The sequence below is a fragment of the Peromyscus californicus genome, unplaced genomic scaffold (assembly GCF_007827085.1).
Source record: "Peromyscus californicus insignis strain IS unplaced genomic scaffold, ASM782708v3 Scaffold_19__1_contigs__length_69161282, whole genome shotgun sequence".
Lineage (NCBI taxonomy): Eukaryota > Metazoa > Chordata > Mammalia > Rodentia > Cricetidae > Peromyscus > Peromyscus californicus.
The window spans coordinates 61,850,346-61,874,870 of NW_026294491.1; the positions used below are offsets into that span (position 1 = coordinate 61,850,346).

Consider the following 24,525-nt stretch of genomic DNA (forward strand, 5'->3'; position numbering starts at 1 on the left):
CGGGGCGCGGGCGCGGGAGCTCCAGGCCGAGCGGCGCCGGCCACACGCGCTCCGCTCTCTCTCTCGCTCACCCCCGCGCCGGGCGGCGGGCGCCCGCTCCCCGCGCCCGCCCGGCCTTCATGCTCTGCGCCCGGGCAAACGGCTCGCCCGCTCGTCTACCTCAAACTTCGGTTCTTGCCTAGTGGAAAAAAAAAAAAAAGAAAAGAAAAAAAAAAAAAAGCAAAGATTAGGATTTCTTAAATTAAAATTTTTTTTATTTTTTTTCAAAAAACCAAAAACCAAAACCAAACCAAAAAACACAAGCTCCCAGCCTGTTGATTTCTGTTTCTTTTGGATTTTTTTTTGGGGGGGGGGGACACTTTGAAATGTACTGAGGTCTATTCAAGAAACAGGTTTATTTGTGTACCCTCCCTCCTCCCCCATCTACAAGATGTGAGCTGATCCTCCTCAGGGGCCCTGTACACACACACACACACACACACACACACACACACACACACACACACACACACACACACACCAGTTTTAGCTTAACTTGGAGGGGAGGGTAAGGAAAAATAAAAATTGGTTTAGAACTCCAATTAGAGCCAGCACAGTAAAAAAAAATTTTTTTGCATATTTTTAAAAACTAAAGCAGCCCTTTTAGCTTAGTTACTTGGCAGATAACTGGGTTAGCCCAAGTTTCTTGTGTTCTACTCAACTTTACATATCCCTTTCCATTCTGGACCGCTGTGAAATCTTACCTGTGAAATTGTACCTGCAGATTAAAAAGGAAAACAAAACTACTGACTGAGAGAGGCTGAGTCCTCCCTCTGCCTCCCTTATTTATATCGCTATCTTTTAGCTTCGTGTTTGTGAAGTTTGCATTAAATAACTCCCAATCTTAAAAAGGAAAGTACAAAACCTTTTAGCACCCCTTGGCCTAACCATAATTACCACCTGTTTTAAATTTCAAATTGTTGAGACTTCTTAAGCCACCTAGTAGTACGAAAAACATTTGAATAAGCGTTCATAATAAGAGTTCTTTGCAGCCTAATTACCAATACAGACAAAATATAGCTATGGGGGGAGGGTTCTTGTCACCTGTTTTAAAGAAATATCAGAAATAAGTGATATATGAATGATTCGTGAATGTAATTCAGGTGTAAAGATACCGATTTAAGCCTAAAAATTCTTCTAAGGATATCTGAAGTTAGTTGGTGAGGTCTTGTTGATAAACATGTGTCTGGTGAGTTCTAGATAAATATATCCCAGATTTAAATTCTTTAAAATACTGTCTGGTTTCTACATCCTTTAGTGGGAAACAAAAGCAGACCTTACTGGCAGAGTTGGCCATCCTGGGAGTGGTAAATCGTGGTCTACGAATGTGTGACCCTAGGTTCAACTCCAGCACACATACAAATACTTTCCGCACCTTGCTTACTTATATAAGCATGTAATTAAACTACACTTCACAAAATAAATGTGTCAAAGCTGCCATACTATGTTGCTATATTCAACATCTTTTTCAGAAGCAAACCACCTCATGTTTTAGTAATTGCCACTCTGCCATTCTATATAATGTAGGCTTTGTATTTAGACCTGACTGGAAAATGCAGCCGGTGACTTAGTATCACATAGTATCTATCATTGAGGTGGTTTTTTTTTCTTAGAAGCCTTTTATTTATTTATTTGCTTTAAATTCAGCCAAGGCCCTCCTGGACCAGTAGTCCTTGCATAAATTAGCATATTTCTCTATACTTGATGGTTGGGTCAACCAGTTTTCTAATTGGCTTGGGAAATTTTTAAACATGTTTTAAAGTGCCTTCGGATTGGTGGGAATTTAATTAGAATACCCATTTGGAAGAATGGCGTTTCCAAAGAGTCCGTGGATTATGCATTGCGATCAGGGTACAGCAAGCCTTACAGCTGGTGCTCACAGTGCCGAGGAAACACTAATGGATTTCAGAAAGATAGCCTTCTTCATTGGCCAAAATCCCAAGGAAACCAGAAATCTCACTTTAAATCTGACCTACCATTGCCCTGATTTGATCATTATACAATGTGTGCATAATATATATAAACACATTGCACCTCATAAATATGCATTGATTATGTAGCTTTCGAGAACAAAATTAATTTTTAAAAAGATGACCTAGGACACGGCAGTCTTTTTAGTATAAGAATAGTGACCTATGCTGAGTGGCCACAGAGCTCAAGGCACTATGCTATTTACTCACACTGTCTCGAGAACTCGCCCTGAACCTAAGGAACAATGCACTAAGGTTTCATGACCCTGATTTTGTAGACAGGCTCTCAAAGCTTTCAAAGATTTGTCTGAAGTCACTAGTCTAAGAAGGGCTGACGGGAGCAGCCCTGGCTGGCGGTTTCCAGAACTTACCCTCTGTCGGGCCTGACAAGTGTCTTGGGAACCTGTCGTCTTGCTGTGTCAACGTCATGTCACAGTCCAGTGGAAAGGCACGGGCCGAGGGGCAACTCTTTAATTAGTCAGGACCTACCCAGAGACTGCCAGTTGTCAAATCTAATTTTAAATCTGGGGGAGGGGTTTGCACAATACTGGGACAGCAGTGGGGTGAACCTCGGGCTCCAGACACACTTAGATCTGTAAGCATGCCCTAACTGAGAAACATAGGCAACCTCGTAAACTTTTCCGCACAGGACTATGAAAGCAGTTTAAACAAGGGCCGCTTCTGCATGTAACATTTAAAACTCTGTTCTAGGGTTTGGAATCTAAGTTAAAATCAGGAAACCTCTTAAGAGGACTTTATTTTTTCAAAGAGGACCATTCTTTCTTTCTTTTTTTTTAATGTTTTATTTTCTGTACATGGGTGTTTGCCTGCATGCATGTCTGCACCATGTGCGTGCCTCGAGCTCAAGGAAACCACTGGATCCTCTGGAACTGGAATTACAGATGGCTAAGTGTCTCCATGGGGGTGCTGGGAATCAAACCTGGGTCCTCCGCAAGAGCAGCAGGTGCTTTTAACCTGAGCAGATACCCCAGGACCATTCTTTTTTTTTGGTAGAGGGGAGGCGGAGGGGTTAGAGACAGGGTCTCTCTGTGTAGCCCTGGCCATCCTGGAACTTGCTCTGTAGACCAGGCTGGCCTCAAACTCACAGAGATCCACCTGCCTCTGCCTCCGGAGTGCTGGGTCAAAGGCGTGCGCCACCACTGCCCGGTGCTAGAACGTTCTTAAAATGGCTTTACTATAAGTAAATGATCTTGATTGTACTATCAACAACTTAGTCATATACACTGATTCCCTTCTGTGTAAGTGACCTAGAAACAAGGGAAATTGGACACGGGGATGGGGGTGGAGGTAGGGGATGTGGGTGGGGATGAGGAGTGGAGGTTGGAGGGTGGATTACTCATTTTTCAATGTTGTAGGATATATTTGGAAGTTCTAATAAATAGTCCCAAGATTCACATAACAGTTTAGAGTGAAAGGCTGGGAATACAGATCAACCTAATATAATCCTTATCACTAGAAGAAAAAAGAAAGTGGACCCTTGCCTGGATGGCCTTTCTTAGAAGAGATTCAGGCCAGAGAGATGGCTCAGCTGGTAGCTGGGCCATCCACCAAGCCTCAGGACCTAAGTTAGATTTCTGGGGCCCACATGGTGGAAGGAAAAAAACCAGACATGCCACAGACCTGCACACATGTACTATATGGCATGTGAACACACACACACACACACAAAAACAAAAAAACAAAAAACCACATAATTAAGAAAAGAAGGTGGACATGGTGGAGCTAAGCAGCACTGTGCATGTGTGCATGACACACTTCTGTGCCCACTGCAGAAGTCCAGGGGCACCACCAAATGAGCGAGCAAGTGTGCAAGAAGCATTCTAAATCCCCAGGCTGGCAGGTGGCTCAGGGGGCACAGGCATTTGCCACCGAGCCTGATGGCATGACTTCCCACAGTGAAAGGAAAGAAGTGACTCTCGCAAGGTGTCCTCTGCCTTCACAAGTGTGCCTCGGCATGTATGTGCCCAAAATACATACATGCACATGCACAAAAACAGATGAATGTAATTCAAATAAAATTTTAGCTGGTCTGTGGTGGTACATGCCTTCAATCCCAGCACTCTGGAGACAGAGGCAAGCAGATCTTTGTGAGTTCGAGGTCAGCCTGGTCTACAGAGTGAGTTCCAGGACAGCCAGGACTCCAACACAGAGAAACCCTGTCTTGAAAAACCAAAATAATAATAATAATTAAATAAAATTTTAATTTAAATTCTCAATATGTATCAATAAGGTTCATATCCTTACTCATGCCTCTGCCTCTAACTAGTCTAGATCTCTGTCATCAGTCTAAGCGGGTTCAGATTCCATCTATGTCACTCACAGGATGGGGAGGTACTGGACGAGTCATCTCTCCCCTCAGAGCCTCAACTCCCTCATCTATAAAATGAGGTTAATTATAGTATTCACCTCTGAGGGTTATATAAGGCATGAGGAACTAGTGCATGAAGGAAGGGTGTCTCGGCAGGGCACTGGGAACCAGAGGAGCCTGTGGACTCTGCCTGTGTGATCAGCCAGTGGCAGTCTTCTACTGCGAGACCTATGGTGTGATTGGAGTCTTCCTTATTTGTTTGAGACAGGACCTCATTATGTAGCCCTGGCTGGCCTGGAACCCTCTATGAAGACCAGGCTGGCCTCATAAGATTTGCCTATCTCTGCTTTCTGGGTGCCGGGATTAAATACATGGCGCACTATATAGGCCATTGTTACTTTTTATACATGTGACTTTTGGGGGCGGTGTTGAAACAGGATCTCTCCCTGTAGCCCTGGTTAGCACAGAACTCACTCTGTAGACCAGGCTAACCTGGAACTCACAGACATCTGCCTGCCTCTGTCTCCAGAGTGTGCTGGGATTAAAGGTGTGCACCATCTCATTCTACATTTCCCCCACTTTTTTACATCTCGGTGCTTGTGTGTGTGTGTGTGTGTGTGTGTGTGTGTGTGTGTGTGTGTGTACACAGGCTTGGCAGCAAGCACTTCACCCCTGAGCCAGCTCACCGATCCCTTGGCCTGCCTTTTAAATGTCTCTCAGATTCCTCTCTGTAAACATGAGAAAAGCAATACATGTATCTGAGGTTGGTATGTGAGTTAAGGGATATTCCAGCATGCCTTTAATCCCAGCACTTGGGAGAAAGAGGTAGGCAGATCTCTGTGAGTTCGAGGCCAGCCTGGTCTGCAGTGAGTTCCAGGGCTGTTACACAGAGAAACCCTGTCTTGAAAAAAACAAAAAACAAAAAAAAACAACCCTTGCTTCAGTGCCTGGTAAATAGTAGATACTCAACAGTAGTCACCATTATTCTTGTGACTGCTATTATTAAAAGCAATGTGAATCTGGAGTGAAGGCTCAGCAGTTAGAATTTGCTGTTCTTAGGGAGGACCCGAGGAGTTTGATTCCTAGAACCTGCTGGATAGCTCATAACTGCCTATAACTCCAGCCCTGGGAGATCTGATGTTCTCTGGATTCCACAGGCATACACACATAAGTATACACACACAGATATACATAAATAAAAATATCAATCTAAAAAAAAAAGGAGTCTGGGCATGATGGTACATGTCTTTAATCCTAGCACTCATGAGGCAGAGGCAGGAAGATCTCTTTGAATTCAAGGCCAGCCTAGTCTACATAGAGATCCAACCCAGCCAGAGGACTCCACAGTAACCTGGACCCATGTATGGAGGTACACACCTGTTTATTCATTGCTCAGGAGGCCAAGGCAGGAGGCTCACAAGTGGTGCCTAGCCAGAGTAATATAGTGAGACCTCATTACAAAAAACAATAAGCCGGGCAGTGCACACCTTTAATGCCAGTGCCGGGGAGGCAGAGGCAGGTGGATCTCTGTGAGTTCGAGGCCAGCCTGGTCCACAGATCAAGTTCCAGGACAGCCAGGGCTACAGAGAAACCGTATGTAAAAAAAACAAAAAATACATAAATAGATAGATAAATAAACAAGTGACTGAATAATCAAATGAATGAAAAAGAAAAACAGCTGGGCATTGGTGGTGCACACCTTTAATCCCAGTACTTGGGAGGCAGAGGCAGGCAGATCTCTGTGAGTTCGAGGCCAGCCTGGTCTACAGAGTGAGTTCCAGGACAGGCTCCAAAGCTACACAGAGAAACCCTGTCTTGAACCCCCCCCCCCAAAAAAAAGAAAAAGAAAAACATAGAGTGAAAGGCTTGTGGTGTGACAAAGTGACAGGGGCCTACTCACTCAGCACGCTGGAGGGACTGGTCCAATTCCCAGTTACCCCCCCCCCCAAAAAAAAGACCGTGAAATTGCTTTCAAAGTAATAAATAAGCAATGTCTGGAACCCTGCCAGGGATTTCACTATCTTGCCTATATTATTCCTTCGTTCAGTGAATGGCTGTGAACACTGATGATGATGCTAAGGCTATTTAAGTCATGACACAGTTTTCAAGCTGGTCATTTTCCTTGACAGACTTTAAAAAAAAAAAAATCTAAATTCCTCCAAGCTTCTAGTCCAAAGACCAGGAATAACAGAACACAGCAGAGCTGTTCGTTTTAAGGGCCGCCAACACTCCCACTGGTCGGTCTTCAGTCTCACACACCCAGCCTGTTTCCCCACAGAGAACATGAGGGGGAGGACAGGACTGGGGTAGGGGCTACCACCTGCTGCTGGAAGGCTGGGCCACTTCCCAGCTCGCTCGCCCCAAGTGGCCTACCTCTCTTAGGCAGAGCCTTCCACTCCAGGCACCCAAGAGGTTGGGGATGGCAGAGGAGGATAAGGTGCCAGTCACATGATCATTCAGACAGTAGAATGCTGTTTTGAAGAAAAAAAAAAGTCAGCAGCCAGCATCAGCCAGCCTTGGGGGCATGTGCCCCCTGCACCTGGGGGATTAGGAGCTAGAGGCAGAATGCCAGAGAAGTGAGGTCAGCTACACAGTGAGTTTGAGGACAGCCTGGGCTACATAGGACTTCGTTGTGAAGAAAAAAGAAAAAAAAGTCAAGCCTCCTAAGGGAGGGTGTCCACGGCAAGGGGCTTGCTCAATCATTGCGGCCTCCTGAGAATGATAAAGCTGAGTGTGGGAGCGCGGCGCGCCTGTGATCCCAGAGGCAGAGGCAGGAAGGCTGCTGCACGTCTGAGACAAGCCAGGGCCCCATCTCAAGACCCTACCTCAAAAACAGAAACAGCAGCCGGGCGGTGGTGGCACACGCCTTTAATCCCAGCACTCGGGAGGCAGAGCCAGGTGGATCTCTGTGAGTTCGAGGCCAGCCTGGGCTACCAAGTGAGTCCCAGGAAAGGCGCAAAGCTACACAGAGAAACCCTGTCTCGAAAAACAAAAACCAAAAAAAAAAAAAAAAAAAAAACCAGAAACAGCGGGCTGGAGGGATGCTCAGTGGTTAAGAGCACTGGCTGCTCTGCCAGAGGACCCGGGTTCCTTTCTCAGAACCCACATGGCGGCTCACGACTATTTATTTAGGTAGAATATTTAGCTCTAGTTCCAGGGGATCCAACACCCTCTTCTGCCTCCACAGGCACCAGGCACACACCTGGTGCACAGACACTACGCTGGCCAACACTTATAAAATGAGAAAAAGAAAAAGGAAGCAAAACAGACCCAAGATAGCCAGGCTCAGCAGTTCAGACCTTCCATCTCGGCACTTGGAGTCTAAGGCAGGAGGGCCTCAGAGTTCTGGGCCAGCCTGGTCTACATGGTGAGACCCTGTCTCAAAACAAAACAAACAGGAAAACACAAATAACAAACACATCTGAAGACATCTGAAAGGAGTCACTCTATTAGTCACTTATTAATACAAAGGAGGACAGGAAGTACTAAGCAAACCTGTAAGACATAGTCTCAACACTCATGAGAAAAACTGAGGAGGGCTGGAGAGCTGACTCAGTGGAAAGTACTCGCTGCACAAGCATAAGGCCCTGAGTTCGATCCCCAGAAGCTGTATTAAAAAGCCAGGTGCTGGCCGGGCGGTGGTGGCTCACGCCTTTAATTCCCAGCACTTGGGAGGCAGAGCCAGGCAGATCTCTGTGAGTTCGAGGCCAGCCTGGGCTACCAAGTGAGTTCCAGGACAGGCGCAAAGCTACACAGAGAAACCCTGTCTCGAAAAACCAAAAAAAAAAAAAAAAAAAAAAGCCAGGTGCTGACCCTGGTGGTGGCGCACACCTTTAATCCCAGCACTCTGGAGGGCAGAAGCAGCCGATCTCTGTCAGTTCGAGGCCAGCCTGGTTTACAGAGTTCCAGGACAGCCAGGACTCCAACACAGAGAAACCCTGTCTCAAAAACCAATGCAAAAAAGAAAAAAAATCCAGGTGTTGGTGGCATGAGCTTGTAACCCTAGCACTAGGTCTAAGGCATAAACAGGAGACCAGCTAGGCTAGCCTATTTGATAAATTCCAGGCCAGTGAGAAAGACCCTGTCACCAAAAACAAGGTTGGCAGCATCTGATAAATGACACACAAGGTTGTCTTCCGGCTTCCACAGGCATGTGTACATATGTGCACATATACATACATGCACATAAAATAAAAAGAGAGGAACCAAGGAGAAGCGTCACTGTATGACTAAGGTCCATGACCATTATCGCCACATGGTTATTGGAACAGAATAATTAACCAGGCATCATTGTATGACATTGAGAGCAAAGGTCCAAATAACCTCACACCTCACAATGCTTGCACGTTGCTCATTATGAATCATACCAATCACATACCAGTTGGGTACATGTGTCAGCTCCTTGTGAGCTGACATGAGTCATATCTAACACAATCAGGAGGCTGTTCCGAAATCCACAGAGCAAAGGGCATCGGTGTTCAGGGGGAGAGTTCACATGGACCTGACATCAAAGCCTGACCGATAATCCTCCCCCCACAAGCAGGATGTATCAAGAGTCACGGAGCCATGGCTTTCTGAGTTTGTTCTTTCTCTGTCTTCACATTTCAAGGCTCAAACCTTTCACCTCCACCTCATTCTTTCCCCCAAAGCACAGAACCTGGCCCTGCCTCTCTCAAAGCCAGCCCATTTTCTCCACAGACATTCAGGCCTCCATATCTTGCTCAGCCTCCCACCAGACTCCTAAATGTAGAGTCCCCTCTCTAAATCTCAAAGCTGAACGTGTCCCCCTCCATCAGCCCCTCACTAACTGGGGAGCTGCTAAAAACACAAACTCCCGCCAGGGCTAGAGAGATGGCTCAGTGGTTAAGAGCACTGACTGTTCTTCCAGAGGTCCTGAGCTCAACTCCCAGCACCCACATGGTGGCTCACAACCATCTCTAGCGCTTATAATAAATAGCTAAATCTTTAAAACACACACACACACACACACACACCACACACACACACACACAAAAAAAAAAAAAAAAAAAAAAAACCAACAAAACACAAACTCCCTAGCTGGGGTGGAGCTCAGCACAGGCTCATGCTGGGCCTGGCTTCAGCCCCTAGCAGGCCAGAGTGAAGGTACAGGCCCGTAAACCTAAGGCCAGGAGTTCAGGCTCCTGCCTGTAACCTCATCCTCAACTACACAGAAAGTCTTAGGTCAGCCTGGGCTACATGGCCAGCCTGGGCTACATGGCTCAAAACAAACAAAAACTGGAGGGGGAGGCAGGAGAATAATCAGACCTTCAAAGTCATCCACAGCTACAGAGCGAGCTACAGCAGAGAACTGGAGACAGCTCATTCTGTGCCGTCTTGTTTTTTGTTTTTGTTTTTTTAACAAGGCCTGTTAGAGGTTTGTGAAAGGGTTTCACAAGCCACTGATGGAAGTGACTCTCATTTGGAAAACAGCAAAATCAGTAACCAAGGGAGCTGGAGAGATGACTTAGTGGTTAAGAGCAATGGCTGCTCTTCCAGAGGACCCAGGTTCAATTCCCAGCACCCCACATGGCAGCTCACAACTGTAACTCCAGGATCCAAAACCCTCACACTGACATACAATACAGGCAAAACACCAGTAAAATAAAAATAAATAACTAAAAAAAAAAAAAAAATCAGTACCTGAGGGTCAGGCATGGCATGTGCAACAATCCCAGCACTTGGGAAGTTCAAGGCCAGCCCCAGATACACAATGAGGTCTGGACCAGCCTGGGCTACATGAGATCCTATCTCAAATAAATAATTGAAAAATACAATGACAAATATCAATAAATGAGTTTTCTGTATCTACCTGACACTTACTTTCCACAGCCCATGGCAATAATCTGTTACACGTGACTACATGGCTCCGGAAAACCTGGCCCCATAGCCACGTCCGCACAGCCTCTGATCCTTACACAGCTGTTTACAACTGCAGAGGCTATTGGAGAAGGGACACTTTGTTTCTTTTTTTTTTTTTTTTTTTTTTTTTTGGTTTTTCGAGACAGGGTTTCTCTGTGTAGCTTTGCGCCTTTCCTGGAACTCACTTTGGAGACCAGGCTGGCCTCGAACTCACAGAGATCCGCCTGGCTCTGCCCTCCCGAGTGCTGGGATTAAAGGCGTGCGCCACCACCCGCTCCGGCCGGGACACTTTGTTTCTGCTTGTATGAAGTGAGTGAGTGAGTGTGTGTGTGTGTGTGTGTGTGTGTGTGTGTGTGTGTGCATATTTTTCCTGGTTACAGTTCACAGAACGTTGACAACTCTCCACTTGTCTGGGAGTTGTATTAGTTTTAACCCTGAAGTTAACACCAATTTTTAAAAAACAATTATTTATTTTTATGTGCATGGGTATTCCCCTGCGTGTCTGTCTGTGCATCATGTGAATGCCTGGTTCCTGTGGCGGCCAGGAAAGGAAGTTGGATATGCTGGGACTGGAGTTGCAGGTGGTTTTGAGCTGCCATGTAGTGCTGGGAACTGAGCCTGGGTCCTCGGGAAGACAACCAATACTTTTCACCACTGAGCCATCCCTCCAGCCCCTTAACAGTAAGTTTTTAAAAATTAAAAAAAAAAAAAAAAGGAATCACGTCAGCAGTTTTAGTTTTAGCAAGGTGTAAATTCTTCTCCCCTTAAAAGTAAAAAAACCACACACAAAACCAACCAGAGAGTATCTTCTCAGGTTGCTAGCTTGCCAAGATATCATAAATGTGGGCAAACAATCTTTCGCTTAGATGCTTAGAAGCAATATTCAAAAACCTCAAAACCTCCTTCCTGCCACTTCAGAAAGGAAACCACCCCCTGCCCCAGATGGGTGCAGTCATGGCCTCTCTGCTGTGGTGATGAAAGATCGACCGTCATTACGCTGCCCCCATCACCACAGACACATGAGAAAAATAGGGAAAAAAGAAAAGTGAGGGACTGGAGAGATGGCTCAGCGGTTAAGAGCACTGGCTGCTCTTCTAGCGGACCTGGGTTCAATTCCCAGCACCCACGTGGCAGCTCACAACTGTCTGTAGCTCCAGTTCTAGGGAATCTGACACTCACACCAATGTACATAAAATAAAGTTAAATAAATTAAAAAAAGAGAGAGAGAAATGAGAGCAGTCTAAGTAAGGCTTGTAGCCAATTGTGGGTACCTGGGACGGACGGACAGATGGACTGATGGATGGATGGATGGACAGATGGATGGACTGATGGATGGATGGATGGATATGGCCTCAAAGGGAGGGAGGGAGGCTGTTTCTGCGGCGAGCAGCTCCACAACAGGAAGCATGCCTGTTAACACCCAGCTCTACACACCGCTCATCTTCAGCATTGTCACTTGTATCACCTGATCTGCTCAATGTCCTCTGTCCTCATAAATGTTCTGAGATTAAAAACAACAGAAAAACAATATATGGGGCTTGAAGGAGGCACCCAGTGTGATGCTCTGGGCGTGGGGAGAGGGAAGGAGTGTTATGTAGGCAGCAGGTGGAGGGAGACAGGTTAAAGCTGGGTTTTCTTCCTTCTTTCTTGGCTTTTGAGACAGGGTTTGTCTGCATAGCTCTGGCTGTCCTGGAACTCACTTTGTAGATCAGGCTGAAATTTTTGTTTATTTTATTTTATGTGTATGAAATATTTTGACTACATATATGTATAAGCACCACATTCATGCCTGGTCCCCTCAGAGGTCACAAGAGGGAGTTGGACTCCTTGGAACTGGAGTTATGGATGGTTCTGAGCCACTATGTGGGTGCTAAGAACCAAATTCAGGTCTTCTACAAGAGCAACAAATGCTCTTAACCACTGAGCCATCCCTCCAGCTCTAAGGCTGGGTTTTAAAAGATGAGTAATGATAATAGGAAAGAGATGGAACGCTTCAGCTAGAGGCACCTGTGAGGGAGACAGACCCTAAAAAGGAGAGACTGTACCCAGTACTGGGTGGTGAAGGACTGGGATCTGCACTCCTCAACACTCAGTGACACCGGGGAACCTTGTGGAGATCAAGAGACTGTGACAGGTGCTTATGAAAAAGAAATAAATACATCAATCCATCAATCCATCAGCCGGGCGGTGGCGGCGGTGGTGGTGGTGGCGGCGGCGGCGGCGGCGGCGGCGGCGGCGGCGGCGGCGGCGGCGGCGGCGGCGGCGGCGGCGGCACACGCCTTTAATCCCAACACTCAGGAGGCAGAAGCGGACTGATCTCTGTGAGTTCAAGGCCAGCCTGGTCTACAAATTGAGTTCCAGGACAGCCAGAGCTGTTACACAGAGAAACCCTGTCTCGAAAAACAAAACAAACGAACAGAATCAAGCAGAGGCTAGGGAAATGGAAAGTGGGGAATCTGGGTGTAGATCTAAGTACACACGTACAAACAACTGGGCCTGGCACGTGCCTGTCAACCGGTTCTGCGGAGGTAGAGACAGAAAGACACCTAGCCAGCTGGGCTAGCCAAATCAATGAGCTCCAGGTTCGATGAGAGATCTTGTCTCAACAATAAAGGGGGGCCTGGAGAGACAGCTCAGCACTTTACAGTCTATTGCTCTTGCCTGGGGTGGTTGTGCACACCTTTAATCCCAGCTCTCAGGATGAAAAGGCAGGTGGATTTTTGTGAGTTCAAGTCCAGCCTGATCTATACAGTGAGTTCCAGGACAAGCCAGAGCATCATAGTGAGACAAATAGATAAGATGGATGGATGGATGGATGGATGGATGGACGGACGGACGGACAGACAGACAGAGTAATGCTCTTGCAGAGGACCTGAGTTCTGTTCCCACCATGCACAGTGAGTGTCTCACAAACATCTGTAACAACAGCTTCAAAACATCCAATGCCCCCTGCATATGGGCACCCGCATATACCTGCACACACATGCACCATCTCCCCCAACATATTACAAATACTTAAAAATGAAATAAATGTTTTAAAATAAAAAAACAAAAGGAGACCAGCAAGATGGCTCAGTAGGTAAAGACACCCGCTATACACATCTGACAACCTGAGTTTGGCTCCCTGGAGCGCAATTGAGGTAGCAGCAGAGAATCTATTCCACAAAGCTGCTCTTTGACCTCCACATGCCCCCGCCCCCACACACACATAAAATAAAATATAAATAAACTGGGTTGGGTGAGATGGCTCATCCAGGAAAGATGCTTGTCCCAAGCCTGGTGACTGGAGTTCAGTCCCCAGGACCCACAAGTGAGAAAACTGAGTCCTGTAAGTTATTCCGAGTTCCCTCCACACACGTGCCATTGGGCATGTATGTACACAAGTAAGTAAATATCTGTAAAATCTGTCCTTCAAAAATGTCAACAGCAATTGAGGAAGACACCAATGCCTCTGGTCACCACACACACACAAGGCACAGAAAGGCTAGGGGAGAAGGCCACTACCGTAGAGTAGAGGAAGGCAGATCCTGAGTGTGGAGGGACGGGAAGATGCTGTGCCTAGGACACTGCAGGCCGGCCGAGCCTCCTGCCTTTCTAGCTGTGGAGTTGGAAAATGTGCCCGATACTCATCTTACCTAACCCTCTCTTTTTTAAGACTTTTATTTTACAAGCATTTGCCCTGCATGTATGTATGCGTACCGTGTGGATGCTTGGTACCGGAGGAGGCCAGAAGAGGGTGTCAGATCCCCTGGAACTGGAGTTACACAGCTGTGAGCCATGTGGGTACAAGGAATTGAACCCAGGTCCTCTGCAAGAGCAGCTAATGTTCTTAACCACTGAGCCAACCTTCATCCTCTCCTTTTCTTTTTAAAATTATTTTTAGATGAAGATAGGGACTCAATATATAGCCCAGGCTGGTCTTGAACTTGTGGCAATCCTCCTGCCTCCACCTCCCAGGTGCTGGGATTCCACGCTTGCATTACCACACACAACAAATTTGATTTTTTTTTAATCAAAGCAGCAGGCGTTCCTGCTGTGGTAAGCCGATGTCTCTGCAGGGGAGTAACAGCTCACTGGAGACCAGTTTGATATGCAGGGCTCTGCAGAAACGCCCAGGGCTGAATAAGAGGCCCTTCTGGACCACGCCACTCCTTTCGCATTACTTCTTTGCCCACCGAGGAGGACTTTGGTTCTGCAGTTCAGTTTTAAAAGTTGTGTTTGAGCCAGCAGAGACAGGGGTTGGGGACGTCTGTGCCTATTATAAATTCACACATTGGCCTTGGAGCACAAATCATTCTTAAGTGACCTCCATTTCCTTCCCATTGCCCTCTGTTTGGCCGGGGCGTTTATCCAGGGATCCATGGCAACAGCCTTTCCCAGGCACTGCCCTGCTCCAACCCTTTCTCTTCACCTTCCCATCCTGAACAACCCAGACTGCAGTTCACTGCTGCGAACCCTCTGCCAGCTCTCCAGAGCCCTCAGGATGCCTGCAGGATTCTTGCGCCAGCTCTGCTCCAGTCCCTCCTCTCTGGTGACATTGATTTCCTCTGGCACCTCCCCTGCCGGGCCCCCTCACTCCTCTTTCCTTTGTACTTCCAAACAACTTCCTTTTCCTTGATAACACACACTGCCTCGCGTGACTCACAATTAGTCATGTCTATCCCTGGACTGTGAGCCTCTGGGAGACCGGGCTTTGTCTATTTTTATACCTCTCCATCTCCCCAGGGCCAGCTATGGCATCTTGCATCAGTACGCTAAGCGACCATTTATTGCATCTATGCTGTGTCAAAGGCACCTGGCTGGTGCTGGAGGCAGCAGATGCTTAATAAAGGCTGGTGACTTGTCCCTGACAAAAGGGACAGCATCAAAAAACGTTCTCTAGACTTAGGATGCTCAGGCGACATGCCCTCCTCAGCCTTCGTGGGTGGAAGTGAGAAAGCAGTTAGGTTTAGGGCGGCAGCCTACAAGAAGCAATGCATGAATCAGCATTACTGCTTTTACCTGCTTCCCCAAAAATGGAGGCACAGGGGTCGACAAGATGGCTCAGTGGTAGAGGTGCTTGCCACCAGGCCTATAGACCTGAGTTTGATCCCCGGGACCCACAGGAAAGAGAAAATAAGACTCCCACAAGTAATCCTCAGACTTCCACACAATTACTGTGACATGTATACCCACACATACAGAAGATAAACAAATGTTTTTAACTGAGGCATGTCTTACATCCTAATTAACACGGCTCTCCTCTTTTCCTCCTCACAATTGCTTCTTCCTCCCTCCTTGTATAATCACTTTAAAAAACAAACAAACAAACAACAGGGTCTCACTCTGTAGCTCAGGCTGGTCTCAAACTCTTAATCCTCCTGCCTCAGCCTCCAAAACACTAGAGTTAAAAGTGTCATACACCCGGCTAAATTGTGGGGTGGGAGGAAAAGATCATTTCAAGTGCATTCCTCCTCAGGCTCCACCCACCCTGGGTGGTTTTTATTTTGTAACTGTATAGGTGTATGTTTGTGTATGTACACACTCGTGCATGCATGTGTGTATACACACATGCTCAGAATGTGTCTGTAATTATTCAAACATGTGTTTAGAGGCCAGAGGACAGCCTCAACTGTTGTTTCTCAGGGACCCTCTACCTTGTCATTTGAGATAGTATTTCCCACAAGCCAGGACTCATCAGGTAGGCTAGGCTGGCCGGCCAGCAAGGTCTAGGCATCCACTACCCCTGCCTTCCCAGCGCTGGGATTATAAGTGTGGACTACCATGTCAAGCCCCCCCACTTTTTTCCTATAAATCGAACTCAGGTCTTGCACAGCAAATACTCTACTGACTAAGCCCTCCCACTCCAACAGACACATACAAATAAATAAATGTAATACAAAATTTAAAACAAAAAGGAAGCTGTGTTTTAAAAAAGATGGCTGCTCCTGGTTGTCAAACTGACTATATCTGGAACCAATTAAAACCCAAATGGCACACCTGTGAGGGATTTTTTTCCTTAATTAAATTATTTGAAGTGGGAAGACTCACTTTAATCCAGATCTTTGGAGGTGGGAAGGTCCATCTTTAATCTGGGCCACACCTTCTGCGGGAAGCCTGTGTAAGGACATGGAAGAAGGAAGTCTTTGCTGTTTGCCTGCTTGCTCTCACCTTGCTAGTAAGTCCATTCCTTCACTGGCATTAGAGCCTACTTCTTTGGGAGGATCTGCTGAGGCATCCAGCCTCGTGAACTGAACAACTACTAGATTCTCGGGCCTTCAATTCATAGGCAGCCATTGTTGGATTAGCTGGACCACAGTCCGTAAGTCATTCTAATAAATACTGTTCCGCAGATAGAGAGAGAGATTCATTCTATAAGTTTTGTTACTCTAGAGAACCCTGGCCAAAACAGAAGTATTTGCATTGTAAGTAAAAAACAAGCAGCCATCCCTTACAACGTTTGGTTTTGCCTCTTTCTCACTTAAACATCTATTCAGTGTGTGTGCATGTGTATGCCTGCATGTGCTGTGGAGGTCAGAAGGTAACTTTTGGGAATGGGTTCTAGTTTTCACCTTTCACCATGTGGCTCTAGGAACTGAACTCATGTCACCAAGCTTGACATCAAGCTCCCACTGAGCCATCTCACCAGCCCTGTTTCTGCCCCTTGTTAAACAAAAGAAAATGTGTATACACTACACCTATATCTTGCATAGCCTGTGCAATAAACTAATGCTGCCTCAGATCAATGCTAGCTCCCCCACGTTCTAAAAAAGCAGCAAGAATATGATATGATAGGTTTCACCTGGCTCCTAGTGCTTGGGAGGCAAAGTCAGGATCCTGGATTACAAGTTGGAGGAGAACCTGTCTTAGAAACAAATGAGCAACAACAAAAACGGGGTGGATGAGAGATCTCAGACAGTAAAGAGCGCAGCATACAAGCACGAGGATCTTGCTTCAATTCCCAGGACCCACATAAGAAGCCAAGTGTGGAAGTGTATGCTTAGCATTTCAGCACTGACAGGTGGCTAAAGGGTCCCTGGGCTCACTGGCCAGCCTAATTAATCAGCTGTAGTAGAATATTATTTTAAGGTGTGTTACTTTTGTTTATGCTGCATTTGTTTAGCTCTGTGAAGCTGTGTTGCTGTGCCTGCCTAAAACACCTGATGGGCTAATAAAGAACTGAACGGCCAATAGTGAGGCAGGAGAAAGGGTAGGTGGGGCTGGCAGGCAGAGAGAAAATATAGAAGGGGAAATCTTGGAGAAGAAGATCTAAGAGCAAGAGAAGGAGGAGGGCTCCAGGGGCCAGCCACCCAGCCACACAGCAAGCCCTGGAGTGAGAGTAAGATATACAGAAGTAAGAGAATGGGAAAAGCCCAGAGGCAAAAGGTAGACATCTATAATCCTAGCATTTCTACAGACAGGTGGAGGCAGAGGCAGGAGAACTATCAATCTCAGCCCCTGGGGCAGCTAGGCTGCAGTACTCAGCAACAGGAACAAGAGAGCCCAGCTCAACAAGGTGGGAGGCAGAACGGACTCCTGAAAGTTGTCCTCTGACCTCTGCATGAGTGCCCCCCCCAGTAAATATTAAAAGGAAGGAACGGAGGGAGGGAGGGAGGGAGGAAGGGAGGGAGGGAGGGAGGGAGAGAAAGGCTGGAGAGACGGCTCTTGAAGAAGACCTGAGTTCAGGTCCCAGCATTTGGTCAACTCCTTGTAACTCTAGCTCCTCCAGGGGATCTGATGTCCTCTCCTGGCCTCAGTGTGCACCTGCACCCACATGCACATACACACATACACATAATTAAAACAAAAATAAAGCCGTGGGGGTAAAATAAATAAAAACGAGGTGGACAGTTCCTGAGGAATGACGCACGATACTGACCTCTGGCCTGCACACACATGCACACATACAAAGAATATGGCAAGGCACGACTACCCTCTCAAGCTACCCACAGGAAGCCCAGGAAAACCATGCAGCAGCTTCGGGCTCCCAAGGAATCAGACTTTTGTCAGAGTCATCTGTTCTCCTTGGCGTCATCTTCCTCAAAACTTCCACCCTCGCTTCACCCTTGTTTACAGTTGTTCTTCAGACACGAGTGACATCTTTGTCACTTGAGGGAGTAAAGTTCATGACAAAGAGGAGGAAAAACAGCATGCCATGCTCAAACACAGACGCCAGTGTAATGCTCACACCTATGATCCCAGCACCAGGGAGATGCAGTCAGGAGGATGAGGAGTTCAAGACTCTCCTCAGCTACACAGTGAGTCTGGACTAACCTGGGCCATGGTTAGTCCTGTCACAAACACACACACACACACACACACACACACACACACACACACACACACACACACGTGAAAGACCTCAGTCACTAAGTGATGCTCCTCCCCCACAGCCCCCCATGGAGATGCCTGCACTTGTGCCTTGGCAAGTCACAAGTTACTAGACATCATAGACACTGTGGGGCCTCCTAGGAAAGAGAAACCACAGACATGCTGCACCCTATTCCTGTACCCCCTGTGTCACTGTCCCCCCAAAACCAGCAGCTTCTCTGCATCAGCAAGCTTTAGTTACTCTTCAAAGGGAGTCTCTCAGCAGGAGTGGGTCCCTCGACAGGACACTCTATAGTGCCGTCTTAGCATCTGACACACAGGGTGCTCTCTTATCCATGTCAGAACGTCTGCACTACAACACACAAGGCACAACTCACAGAACTGCTTTTCAAGCCCTCCCTCCTTCCTTCCCTTTCCTCTTCTTTCTTTCGGTGCTGAGGGCTTGAACTAAGTGCAAAAAAGATCTGGTCTACTATTAAGCCTCTGACACAAACTTTTTCCATATGATAACCTATAAAAGGAAACACAGCCGGGAAGTGTGGCACACATCTTTAATCCCAGCACTCGGAGGCAGAGACACTAAGAATGAGTTCCAGGACAGGTAAACCTTGTCTTGAAACAAACAAACAAACAGACTGATTTTATTTTATGTGCATGCGTGTTTGCTATTATAGATGTTTTTGCATCATGTTTGCCTTGTGTCCTTGGACACCAGAGGGTATTAGAGCCCTTGGAATTGGAGTTACAGCTGTGAACCACCTTGTGGGTGCTGGAAATTGAACCTGGGTCTGCTGAATGGGCATGTCAGCCTGCCTGTAATTCCAGATCTCAAAACTGGTGCCAGGAATCCAGCCAGCCCTTTCTATAAGCTCTGCGTTCAACCGAGAGACCCTGCCTCAAAGAATAAGGTGGAGAGCTATTCAGGAAGACTCCTGATGCCGACATCCAAATGCAGATGCACACACATACAAAACCATACCAATTCAAACGTGTATACACGCAAGCATGCACACCACATGTGCATGGGGAAAGATGCCTATAAGCAGACAATGGCTTTATCAGTGACACACACACCAGGACACAGACAGCCTCCCCAGAAAGGAGGTGTATGCCAGGTCATGTAGGAAGCAAGTGTCTTGTCCTGTGGAGAAGATAAGTCATGCTGTCCCAGGTAGAGGGACACAGGAGAAAGCATGTCCACCAGGGACCTGCTGGCTCTCTCAAGACCTGAGCCTCCTGATTCGCGGCTTCAAGCATCATGGTTCCCACAGACTCAACTCCGCAAGTGGAAGCTTTCCATTCTCACTAAGTCCTGTCTGGTCCCTCGAGTTCGCGGACACTTCCGCTCCCTTCTCTCCCTCGCTCCCACCTCCGTCCGTCTGTCGCTCACGCCCACCGTTCCCTCAGCTCCTGCAGTAGTCTCTGAACTGACAACCGTTTGCTCTGCTCAGTCCTGAATCATGCTGCCTGGGGCTACCAAGCTGACCCTGTGTTAAAGGGGGAAGGGGCAGACGATAGGAGCGTCTATTACCCAGCTGAAACCCTCCAGGGGCTCCAGCGCCTTCAAGATGAAGTGCAGTCTCTCCAGTGGTTTATAAGACCCATGGTGGTGGGACTCTGCTCACCTCCCAAACCTTGCCTCTGATCTCCACTTCGGGGTAGGGGACTTCGAATCCCGAGGAGCATCGTGCGCTGCTGGGTGTGGTGGTACACACTTGTAATCCTGGGATGAGGAATTTACAGCCAGCCTGCACTACACAGCAAGTCTGAAGGCAGCCTGGGCTACATGAGATCTTGTCTCAAAAACCATTGACGGATGGGGACTGTAGCTCCATAGTAGAACATTTGTCTGCCATGTACAAGACCCTGGCTTTGGTCCCTAGCAGCACTAACATGCCTAGGCCTCACTCCAAAAGGTTCAGGTTTAATTTCCCCAGGGAAAGCTCTGGCATCATGATGTCTTTAAGTCACCATGTGATGCGCCATGATGTCATTAAGTCACCATGTGATGCATCATGGTGTCATTAAGTCACCGTGTGATGCGCCATGGTGTCATTAAGTCACCGTGTGATGCGCCATGGTGTCATTAAGTCACCGTGTGATGCACCATGGTGTCATTAAGTCACCGTGTGATGCGCCATGGTGTCATTAAGTCACCGTGTGATGCGCCATGATGTCATTAAGTCACCACATGACACAGCAGGGCTGAGAATGCTGCTCTGGTCAGGTCTTTCCCACAGATCTGGGGTCCCTGCACTTGCGATGTCTGGCCAGGAACACTCAAGCTTTCCACTCTGGGCCGTGAAGCCAGACCTCACTACCTCCCTTGTCCACTGCTATATTCCCAGCACCCAGCTCTGGAATGAACTATTTGCCAAGAGAAAAGCAGGAGAGGAGCAAACGACCCTGTTTCTCCGTTCTCCCGTTAGCCCCCCTCACCCCACACTGATTACATTTCTCTCCTAGCCCATATGTCCTGCAGGAGCCCTGTCTCCATGTCCCCTGACACTTGCACGTCTAGCAGGGTGGCCAGTGTACAGTTAGCAATGATTTCAAAAGTGCAGCAGGAGACCTGGAAATACATGGATGTGGCGCACGGGGCAAAGCAGGAATTCAGTATGGCTAGAGGCAGTGGTGGCACACGAGGCTGGGGAGGCACACTGCCGGCAGCTTACGAAAGGCCTCCTGGCCACACGAGGAGGCCGGACACTGGAACAATACGCCAGCAGATGTTTTAAGTAGCATGGGGACTTCAGGCATTCGGAGCAGCACAGGGAAGACCAAAGGAAGAGCAGAGGGAGCCGAGGCACAGGATGGGGAGAAGGGGCCAGAGCAGAGAGACAGAGGTAAAATGGACAGGACTTGTAGCCTGCGTGGAGCTGGGAGAGGGGGAGGTGCTGCGGATGACTCCAGTGTCCTGTTTGGTGGCAGCACATCAGATGTGGCAATGGGATCAGACAGGCAATGTTGACAGCCTGGATGCAGGAGCCAGACTGTCTTGATTCAAATCTTAGGACTTGAAAAGGGCTTAGCTCCCTGGGAAAGGTAAGCTTGCCCAATGGGGAGGAGAGACCGACAAGAAGGAAGTCAGAACCTAGGGTGGAATTCTGTCCTCCAGGTTTCTAAAGGAACGGTAGAGGAATTCTGTGAAGGGGACAAGAGGTCGATCGATCAGGGACCTCTGGTTCTTTGGAACCAAACTGAGAGAACAGCAGTAGCAGAATGTTCAGGCTACAAAGAGCTACAGGAGGCCAGCGAGGAGGCCAGCGAGGAGGCCAGCGAGGAGGCCAGTGAGGAGGCCAGGGAGGAGGCACAGCGGGAAAGGCACTTGCCATATACACCTGGAAACCTGGGATCCACAAAAAGTGATACGGTGGTTTGCATCTGTAATCTTGGCACCCACAAGGTTAGACAGAAGGTGGAGACAGGAAAATTGCCCTGGAAGCTCATGGGCTCATCAGCATGTCTGAAACACTGTCCCCAAGCAAGGCGGAGCTGGAGAAATGGCAGTGTGTAAAGGCACTTGTCCTCAAGTCTGACAACCTGAGTGTGATCTCAGAAACCCATACAGTGGAAGTGAAGAACTGACTCCCACAAGCTGTCCTCTGACCTCCACACCTGCACACACACACACACACACACACACACACACACACACACACACAATGTAAAACTGAAGTTAAAAAAATTGACAAATGAAAATGGGAGCTGGAGAGACGGCTCAGTGGTTAAGAGTACCCGCTGCTCTTCCAGAGGACCTGGGTTCAATACCCAGCACCCACGTTGGGATCTGACACTCTCTGGCCTTTGAGGATACCTACACACACTCATGGTACACACACAGAGATAAATTTAAAAAATAAAGCTGGGTGGTAGTGGTGGTGTATGCCTTTAATCCCAGCACTTACGAGGCAGAGGCAGGTGGATCCCTGAGGCCAGCCTGGTCTACAGAGCAAGTTCCAGGGCAGTGAGGGCTACACAGAGAAACCCTTTTTAAAAACCAAAATATAAATAAAATAAAAATAAATAAATTAAAATATAGGGCTGGAAAGATGGCTCCATGGTTAAGAGCATATGCTACTCTTGGAGAGATCCTGGGTTAGATTCCTACCCCATGTGGTGTCTCTCCACAACCATCTGAAACTCCAGGGGATCCAACACCTCTTCTTGCCTCCATGGCCACCAGGCACATACATGGTACACGCAGGCAAATTATAAAATAATAATAATAAATAAACAAGGTAGAAAGAGAGACCCTGTTCTCAAAAGTTGCCCTTTGACCTCTACATACTTGCCTGCATTCAAACACACAGACACAGACACACACAGAGACATACAGACTCACAGACACACACACAGAGACATACACACTCACAGACACACACACACACAGACATACAGACTTACAGACACACACACAGAGACATACAGATTTACAGACACAGTCACACACACAGAGACTCATAGACACAGACAGACAGAGACACACACACACAAACACACACACTTTCTATTTTAAAAAATGACAAAGAAAGCAATGGGTTTGTGGGTGCAGTGGCACTTGCCGGTAGCCCCAGTGCTTGGGCTGTAGCAGCAGAGCACTGGCCTAGCATGTGCAAAGACCTGGGTTCAAGTCCTAGTCTCCTCCAAAACCAACCAAACAAGAAGTCCAGGCCCATACTCTGGGTTTTCCAGATGGCTCAGCATTAAGAGCACCAGCGAGCAGAGGACCCGTGTTTATTTTAGAAACAGAGTTTCTCTGTGTATCCCTGCTGTCCTGGAACTTGCTCTGTAGACCAGGCTGGCCTCGAACTCACAGAGATCTGCCTGCCTCTGCCTCCTGAGTGCTGGGATTAAGGTATGCGCCACCACTGCCCAGCAAGGACCCCTGCTTTTATTCCCAGCACCCTCAAAACAGCTCACAACTGTCTAACTCCAGTTCCAGGGGACCTGGCACCCTCTTCTGGTCACTACAGGCTCTGCACATATGCAGTACACATGTAAATGCAGGCAAAACACTCATACACATAAAATAATTTTTAAAATTAAAACAAAAACCTACTCTGCAGCCAAGAAGCATCTTTCCTCCTCCCAGAGTGACTCTTTGCACCTGTGTGTGGCCCTCACCCTCCAGCCTTCAAGGACGACCCTTACACTGCATGCCTAGGGCTTACCTCTTTTCTGCTGCGGTTTTTCTCTGCCCTGAATCCGTCCCTCTGGCCTCCACACACACGAAGTCTAAACAGAACAAAGCCCCTCACTGGCTTCTCCTCCTCCTCCTCCTCCTCCTCCTCCTCCTCCTCCTCCTCCTCCTCCTCCTCCTCCTCTCTTTTCTAAAATGCTCTGTATGTGTGACCGTCAGAGGACAACTCTATGGAGTGTGTCTTCTCCCACCGTCACGTGGCTTTCTGAGATCCACCTCAGGCTGTCATCAGGCTTGCTCGGCAAACCCTTTACATACCGAGCCATTTCATCACCCTAGCACACTCAGTCCTGATAAGCAGGCACTAGATACGTGAGTGAGAGCAGGGTCTGCCTGAGACACAGCGGGAAAAGTTCCTTAGCGTAATGAGTGTTGACGGGGACGAAACGGCCAGGAGCAGAAGCAGAAAGAAGTGGCTGTTATGCCTCCCGATAAGTATGGAGCCTTTTAAGAACAGGACATACCCTCACAGATGTCTTCCATTGTCTCTGTGTCAGAAAAGTCAGCATTAGAGGTGGGGAAATTGGCCTCCCCTCTGATAAGAGAGGAGTGGATCTCTTCAGAGAACACTTCACAACCCATACCCACGCATAGCTTGCTTGCTGAGAGAGGAACAGGTGAATGTTCCCTCCGGCAAGACACCATTAGAAAGCAGGGTTCAGATCCACCTTGGTGCATCTGGCTTCCGCTCTCTGCCCAGCACCCCGATATATCCCACTGAGCAGCAAGAGGCCACATTCCCGCACTGTCCAGGCACACACCAAGGCTCCTTCAAGAGGCCACATTCCCGCACT

General features: G+C 47.8%; 1 long non-coding RNA gene across 1 annotated transcript; it reads right to left on the reverse strand.

The window, feature by feature from the left end:
- Nucleotides 1–6: 6 nt before the first annotated feature.
- Nucleotides 7–23,775, reverse strand: LOC128115011 (uncharacterized). Its single transcript, XR_008219955.1, has 3 exons — nucleotides 16,249–23,775; nucleotides 6,712–6,809; nucleotides 7–178 (listed from the first exon to the last, which is right to left on the reverse strand). It is a non-coding gene; the product is annotated as an uncharacterized LOC128115011 (long non-coding RNA).
- Nucleotides 23,776–24,525: the final 750 nt, after the last annotated feature.